At 35.9% G+C, this 9,144-nt stretch overlaps 1 protein-coding gene across 4 annotated transcripts in view; it reads left to right on the top strand.

Moving 5' to 3' along the window:
- dacha (dachshund a) overlaps positions 1-9,144 on the top strand; it is a 201,530-nt gene that overhangs the window by 123,269 nt on the left and 69,117 nt on the right. The window lies entirely within an intron of this gene.

Raw genomic sequence — 9,144 nt, 5'->3', positions numbered from 1 at the left:
GATGATCTGGAACAAATCTTAAATAAGAATACACTTCAGATTTGGTCTCATAGGTGTGTACCCACAAATAACTCTCCACGTAGAAGCCTCCTTAAATGCTGATCTGAAATCAGCTGCATGAATGCTGTAAATAATATATGAAACATTGCAAAACTGACATCAGATCAGCATAAAGTGTGACCTCTAGGCCACTATATTAGTGCATTTAGTGAGTCACTTTTAAGTCCGTAACTTTTAACTCTCTGAACTGGAAACTAGATGTGGGCCTTGCGCGAATAATATAAACAAATAAATAAATAAAGAAGCGATTACTACAGCAGGGAGTTAATTAACAGCTTATTTCTGTTTGATAGGAGAATAATGTGTTGTAATTTTACCTTGATGCAATATAAAACTGCAAGCTGCCACTGCCTCACTGGATAATTAACACCTGTGTCTAGTGGCCACTAGGACCTCAGCATCTATTAATGCCAAAAAAACACACAATACTACAATTAAAGGCACTGTTATTAGACATTAAACTGGGTTGGTATATAGCGGGTGGTAAATTGGTCCGCTTTTACCTTTAATTGCCTCAGAAATTACGAGGATGGATTATATTAATGTTTTAAATGTAATGTAGAGGAAATGAGGAGTGCTGAGGCTGATGTTATGGCCCAATTTGTCTGTTTTGTCGGCACTTTTATGCCGAACAGAAAAAAAAAAAAAGGCTCCTTGTATCTCCTTGTGACTGTATTCCTCTGAGCATCCAGAGGTCAAATTAAAATGTAAAACACATGGTCATATTAAGTCTTCTCGTAATGTCTATGATTTGTAATGTCTATGACGTAATGTGAGTTTTGCAGCCATCCACAAAGACTAAATTAGACATCTCTGTCCTGTATTTCATGTCACATCTGAAGCACATCTGTGTCCCAATTCACATAATAGATTAGAAGTGCATCCCAAATCATAGCAGTTGAAAATATGATTTGAACCTAAAAGTAAAGTAAAATGCTATTAAAATTTCCTTAGAAAATAAAGTGATGTAAATTTAGATTTTACATTTACGGTTGATTTATCTGTTTCGACAAAGTGTTTCTTCGATTCTTCAGTGTAGACAGCTTCAAGCTGTTGTGATGCGTCATTGGTCGGTTTCATGGTGTTACATTAAATCTCTCTTTCTGTTCTTCCTTTTCTTTTGTCCACAACAATCCTCTGCCCGTCCTTTGGGTATGGCCATCAATGCCCTCATTCCCACGCTGTGTGTGTGTATCATCTTTTCTCTGCTCCAATAATGGCAGAACTTCACATCAGCATCTGCCTTCATTAAAAGTAATTACAGTCTTGCTCATATTGGGCTCACAGACAGAGTGTTTCGGCCCACTAGAGCTGACTCAGGATCAGGGAGACCCCTCGACCCCAGGCAGACCTGTTCACTGGTCAATAAACAAGAACAAGCACAAGTTATAAAGCTCAAAATAAACTTGCTTGTTTATTGTGAACGATTGAGACCAATACAAATCAATAAATCATGGGCTTTGTTCATTTAAAGAATCATGTCAAGAGTCATTTGTTTGCAAATCAGACAACACTGGTCGGGTCAGTGCCAGCACTAGTGTTGTACTAAGGCCACGTTCACACAGCAACTGAATGCTGTTGCAGTCCTGTGTTTGAGTCAGTTACGTTCACACACAGGGCTGCTCCCCTCAGTTTTGTGTTCTGCACTCAACTCAAATGCTCTATTTTACATCCAGATATAAAGCTGCTGTTGGGTAATGAAGATCTGATGGATGAACTCACGGCTTGATTGGACTCTTTTCGTGTCAAATGTGGTGAAACTTTTAAGTTTTATGGACGTCGCCATCTTTGATATTACTTTGGTCACTGTCATTATTTGTAAGGGAATACGGACTTGACTCCTGTTGCACATTCATACAAACAGTAATCGAGACGCTACTGTAAGTTGCTGTGTGAACGGGACATTTCAAGACTCACACCTGTAAGAAAATGCAGTTGTCAGTCCCAAAAACCAACAGTGTGAATATAGCCTGTGTTCTGTTTACATTGGTTGGAAAGTTATTAATACAATGTCGAAAGTCATTTATGTCTGGAGTTTGTTAAAAATAGATTCTCAAACCCTACACTCTAAAAAATGATGGGTTAAAAACAACCCAAGTTGGGTTGAAAATGGACAAACCCAGCAATTGGGTTGTTTTAACCCAGCGGTAGGGTTAAATGTTTGCCCAACCTGCTGGGTAGTTTTATTTAACTCAACTATTGTTTAAAAATGACTGTATTGCTTAATTAAAATGAACCCAAAGTATGTTGGAAATGAACATTTATTAATGTTCAATGGATAATTATTAAACAATAAACATTTATTAAATTGCTTATTAATACATTTAAATTAATAAACTATTAAACTATTAAATTTATATGAATAAAATATTAAAGCTTATTAATAAACATTTACCTTTTGTCTATTATTGTTGCCTCTAATTGCATCTGGTTTTTAATTTCCCAACTATTTTGGGTTCATTTTAAGCTAGCCATATAGCAATTTTTAAACAATAGTTGGTTTAAATAAAACTACCCAGCAGGTTGGGCAAACATTTAACCCAACCGCTGGGTTAAAACAACCCAATCGCTGGATTTGTCCATTTTCAACCCAACTTGGGTTGTTTTTAACCCAGCATTTTTTAGAGTGTAACTATTGTTTAAAGATTTATATATGGCTGACTTAAAATGAACCCAAAATAGGTTGGAAATTAAAAATCACACATAATTACTAGATGCAACAATAATAATCAAAAGGGGAACATTTATTAATAAGCAATTTAAGAAATGTTTATTGTTTATTATTCATTAAACATATTAATACATGTTCATTTATTATAAATATTAATAAATGTTAATTTCCAACATACTTTGGGTTCATTTTAAACAAGCACTACAGTGATTTTTATACAATAGTTGAGTTAAATAAAACTAGCCAGCAGCTTGGGCAAACATTTAACCCAACCGGCTGGGTTCAAACAACCCAATTGCTGGGTTTGTCCAATTTCAACCCAACTTGGGTTGTTTTAACCCAGCATTTTTTTTAAGACTCGTTTGTTTCTCAGAATCTTAGCTTTTTCTTTGAAATGACTCTAAACTGATTTAATTAATAGTTTAGCTTCATTTGAGCTGTTCATATCCAACAAAAACGGTTTACTCTTTTAATTCACATTGGCGCAAAAATTCTGACGTTCACAAATTGTTAATAGAAGTCATTTATGTCATTTATGTCTGGTGTTTTTAAAAATAGATTCCCAAACCCTAGTGTTTTAGACACACCTTCTGGCACTTTCGAATTCAGACCATCGTTTTGAAAAGACTTGATTTGTTTCTAAGAATCTTTCCTTTGAAATGATTCGAAACTGTCAGTCTTTCAGCCGTTTGGATCCAACAAAAACAGTAAACCCTGGTTGGTGGAAACTAACACACAACCTAGATTTAGTTGTATCAGTCCTCCAGTGGGTTACACACAAACAGTGGGGTCATGAGGCGGAAATCTCAGCATTCATTTGGGCTTTTATTTACAACTTCCATCGCGCCCCATTTCTCTCTCTCTTTCTCACCGTTGAGCGATGAAAAGCACCAGAGTCCGGTTTCGCCCGCCGGCCATATGCCTTTGTCAGGCGTTCATCTCATCCCTTGTTCCGCCGTTCGGAAATTCCAAAGGTGAATTAAATACAGTATACCGCCCCCATCTCTCTCTGCCCTCCCTTCTTCTACCTTTTTGTCCTTTCTCGGTTTACTGTTCGACGTGAAATCGGACAGTAATATTTACTCTTCGGTGAATCAAAGGAGATGCTCTGCCTGTTTTTCCCCCTTCTTGTGCACAAATCTGATACTTTTTCCCGAGACGCTCTGTCAAAGCAAAGAAAAGACACTGTTCCTTTCTTTTTTTATCCATGTTTCGTCTGAAAAGGAGAAATGCAAAATGCAATAATGCGTCCGGTTGCATGGAGCGGGGGGAGTGCTCGACTGACCCTCTTTGTGGAAAACATGATCTCTCTGGGCTTGTTCTCACAGGCAATCTGTGTTGTGTGTGTTGTTTGGTCTCTATTTCTATCTCTTCCTGCTATTCTTTCTTTTCTTTTCTTTTTTTGCTCTTTTCTCTTTTGTATGTTCGTAGACATACAATCACAGGAGCACTTCGTATGTGAGGATCAAGTGGAATTGGGTTGTATAAGCATGTTTAGTCTGGGAAGTTAGTACTGGAATTATTTCTTGGGATGATAATAATAAATAATAATATTTATTCATTTTAATTTTTTTAATAGATGTAGCTCCAATGTACATTTGCGCAATAGTTTTGCTACAAATCTTTAACAAGCATTTTCTCTAGCTCAAGTGTAACAACCCAAATGTACATTAGTTTCACATTCTGTTATTGTGCACTCTGAAAAATGCTGGGTTGTTTCAACTCAATTGGGTTAAATTTTTATATTACATTTTTTTGTATCACTTTAGTTTAGGGTCCAATTCTCACTATGAACTTGCTTATTAGCATGCATATTACTACTTATAAAGCACATATTAATGCCTTGATATGCATGACCACCATATTCTACATCCCATAATCTTGCCCAATACCTAAAGTTAACAACTAACTATTAATAATTAAGCAGTAATTAGGATTTCATTAAGGCAAAAGTCGTAGTTAATAATTAGTTAAAGTGAGAATTGGACCCCAATCTAAAGTGTGACCAAGTGTTTTTCCATATTTGACCCAAATTTGGGTTGAAACAACCCAGAATTTTTTAGAGTGTGCCATTTGAAATGAATTCTGCCTTTAACAAGCAAACTATTTGTGAAAAGTTCTTGAATTTTTCTTCAACATCACCATTATATTGACTGAAATCCTTCAGTCAGAAAGGCCTGCTGACACTATACGGATAGTTTCAGTCTTGGCTTGTGATTGGTCCATGGTAAAACGCACAATGTGGCAACAGCCTTGAAATGAAGCATCTGTTCAAGTACATACTAGACAGCCTACACACCCATTGACTACTATTAAACTATAGCTTCTAGCAGAAGAAATGAATTTTAGTTTACAAAATTGGACCCGTTTTTAAAAACATTTCATAAAAATTTTATAAAACCAAAAAGGCATTCGAATCTGAGCTGCAAACCATTGTATATTTCTCATCCGAAGCCATTTCAGCCTATGAATGAACCAAAAATAAGGTACATCGACATGCCCGGTATTTGCTGACCTGTAACAGAATCGAAGGCCGCAATCTCAGGTGCTTGCGCCTCCATGTCTTTTACTTGGGTCTTTAAGGTTTCATTACCGTGGTAAAGACAGGAAAGTTAAACGCAGTGAAACAGAGAGCCTCTGAACGCTGAAAAGAATCCATTGATGTAACGCTCACTGACTCTGAGATCAAAAGAAGCTCCTTTGGATCAATTTTTCCTTTGCTTTGGAATCTACCTTTTCTCATACCACTCTTTAATTAAATGGGACATTGTTGTCTAGGTATGAAAAAGGGCCAATTCAGGCACGTCATCGCAGAGGAATCCAGACTGGCCCGTACCTGACCCCCCTCAAGACTACAAAAGCCCCCGTCCACCCCGTCGGCTCACCTCCTCACTTCCAAACCAGGTGAACCATTAGCGACTGAGATGGACCTGTCAGATCTTGAGAACGAGGGAGTATTGGGCGAGGAAAGGAGGATAGATGTGCTCTCCCCTCCTCGGGACGTGCCCGAGCGCCCTCCGTTCATGCGGCGGGGGGGTGATACCTTGAGTGTTCAAAGCGGGAGTTTGAAGCAGAGAGACTTGTAGATCTGAAGGGCCATATGAAAGGCAAACAATAAGCAATCTGTTTGTCCACCCCTGCAAAACGGCACTCGCCTTTCATCCGCCGGCTCCCATTTCCGCGGGTCGCGACTTTCCTCAAACATCAATTACTGTTACGTACGCCGTTTGATCTCGGGGCTTCTCCTTGACATAGTATCGGGAGGCGGGAGGGGGCCTTATAGTGTGTGTGCTAAGACAATGCACCAATTGTGAGTGCTTTTTCCCCCTTTCTTTATTTTTCTACTCTTTGTATTCTGTATAAACGTGCGTGTTTAGCCCTCTGGAGTCTGAGGCTGATTTGGGGCCTGGAGAAGTTTTGACATGCCCTGACATTTGTGCTTTTTTCAGTTGTTCATAAACATATTAATGACACAAGTGTCATTACACTGTATTCAGCACAAACTAGGCTACCATAATATGTGAGGAACATGTATGTACATGTTTGTGTTTATGAAGGAATAACGTTTATGCGTGGTTACTGAAAAAACAAAAAACTTAAGTCACTGATATAAGGCCAATAAAAGTATATTAAATCTGTGTTCACAAGACTTTTGGGTATTGAAGGTTGTAGACTAGAGTTTTTGCTTCAAAATTATGTAAAAATTATGCTGACTACTCTTTCATTTATAACAATATACTGATTTAGTTTTTGTAAGACACTTTTTGCCAAGAAACACGGTATGCGAGGAGGCGTGAATCTCCATGAATAATGGCTCATTCTCACCTGTGAAGACAAAAGAATTGAATAGTAATGACCTGAAAAGACTTGCATATTAATGAGGCATTTCAGTCAGGTAGGCTGTGAAAAAAAACTTCTGTGATGTCTCAAGCCCATCATGGTATATGAAACATACAGAAAAATGTTATTACAATATAAAATAATGGTTTTATATTATACTTTAAAATATAATGTATTTCTGTGATGCAAAGAGTCTGAATATAGGCTTTTAGCTTAAAAGCATGCACATTTGGAGAAATATAGGATTCTCATATGTTTATGTCAATTTTCTATACAGAGGAGTTATTTTTTATTTAATATTCATTGTTATCTCTATGAGCGTTGGTGTTTGCAATTCATACTGCAGCCGGAGGGCGCTCTGTGCATTTTAGTCCACAAATTCACCTAAGAAGAAGACGATATTCCATGAATGGTGTTTACCAATTCATACTACAGCCGGAGGGCGCTAAAGAAACAAAAACTCACTTAAAACTTATCAATAGAAGAAAACAAACAGGAATTTACTGCATGTCTTCCAGAGATCGCTAACCATGGCTTTTTCATCCAGATAAACAATTTTCAAGGCAGTAAATACACGATTGAGATGATGAATGCATGTGTTGTCTCTGAATTTGCCTGTGAATAGCGCTGGCTCCGTGGGTGTGGCCGCATTAGTGGGTAATGAGCTGAATCACGGACTTCTGACATGGCTCTCTTTTCATACAGATTACATAAACACAGAATGTTTGTTTTCGATTTGACTTGCACGATTTAAAACCTGACATTTCAACGTTTTGTTAGACATAAGTATGAATTTTTTGTGATTAGTATTCACTAAGTTACACTTCATTTTCTGAGAACTATCAGATTGGACTTCGTTCAGAGGGAGATGAGAGATCACGCATCATGTTAGTTTTCTTTATTTTACAAAAAGCACAACATTTTGTTTTTACTCTGAGTGTATACAAATAAAAGGAGATATTCTATAGTTTCAATTGATGTATTACTTATGTCTCTATGACAACAAATGACAGAGTATTTTAAGTCTGTTTTGCTGCAATGTGAAAAAAAACCTGCAAAACGCGCCGGCGCGTTTTTAGACCTCAGAGTGTTAGTTTGCATGATTTATTTGGACCTCACAGGAAATGATATGATGCTTCTCCACCACAGAAAAAAAAAACTCTGAAGGGCTAGGAGGCGTTTACACCAAGTAAAAACGGAAAACTTTTTCTGCGTTTTGGCCGTTCTTTTAACACGACAACTGCATTTTGTGGGCCTTGCAAACTTTTGAAAATGGGTTTCAAAGTGCAAGATTTTGAAAATGATTTCGTTATCGTCTGTGTAAACTACAAAAATGTGAATTTGTGAAAACGGTGACGTAAGGCGCGTAGTGTTTCTTTACAAAGTGACATTGCCAACTACTGGCCTGGCATGAATAATACAGCGTTTTTAATCGTTTTCAATGATTGTTTTGACAATGTTGTTGTCTGTACGCAAAAAAATTCAAAGGAAAAACTCTGTTTTTAGTACATTGTTGTTGGGTAAATGCATCCTAAGCATTAAAACCGTTTGGTTGCTTTATTCATCTTTAATCTGTCATTACATGTAGTGTCTTAATAAAGTTAATTTAATAAAATATTAATAACTTAACTTAATAAAATATTTAGAAATATTTAGAAATATTTTACTGTCATTCTAAAACTTCTAAACATTCATTATGTTTTGTGTAATTTTATCATTATCTAAAAGTTACCCATAATAATTTATAATATTATATTACAAAATAGTTTCTAATTATATTACTGTTACTATAATTGACTATTATAATATAAATATATAATAAATTAATATTAAAATATAAATAATATAACTATCAATAAAAATATTGCTAATATTATAGTTTATTTAACTGTTAAATATTTAACTGTTTAAAAAAACTGTACACACACACACACACACACACACACACACACACTTTGTTTCTTAATTAAAATATTTAAAAAAATATATATACACTACCTTTTAAAAGTTTGGGGTTTGTAAGATGTTTTTTTTTAAATAAATTAACTTCAGCAAAGTCATTAAATTGATCAAAAGTGATAGTATATAAGCTATTATATTGTTTATATTTGTTATAGATTATTTATTTATTTATTAAATGAAATCTAATAATTAATTAATATTTTTTCTTCAAAAAATGTACTGACAATTGTACTCTACTGTCAACTTTTTTATTTATTTATTATTATTATTATTATTACTATTATATTTATTTATTTATTATTATTTTTTTTTTAAACTTTACTGTAGGCATGGCTGGCTGAATAAAAATACTCAGATGCTTGCCTTTTTGTTTAAATACAAGCCAAGAAGTAGATTCATTTATCCCCCCAACTACCCCCAAGTTCAGCATATCCACAACTTGTATTTTTCGAAGTATGAATAATTTGCCAGTTTATTTGGCTTGCCGGCTGTCGCAGAAAGCAAAAACCAGCCACGTCGTTGTTAATTTTCACCCGTAAGAGCTCATCAGTGGAGCTCACGGCCCTCTGGGGAGCAGAAGTGCCCTGTGCTTCTAAATCCATGCCGAACAT

Source organism: Megalobrama amblycephala, linkage group LG18, assembly GCF_018812025.1.
Source record: "Megalobrama amblycephala isolate DHTTF-2021 linkage group LG18, ASM1881202v1, whole genome shotgun sequence".
Classification (NCBI taxonomy): domain Eukaryota; kingdom Metazoa; phylum Chordata; class Actinopteri; order Cypriniformes; family Xenocyprididae; genus Megalobrama; species Megalobrama amblycephala.
The sequence above is the reverse complement of the archived record's forward strand: the minus strand, read 5'-3'. Positions and strand labels throughout refer to the sequence as shown.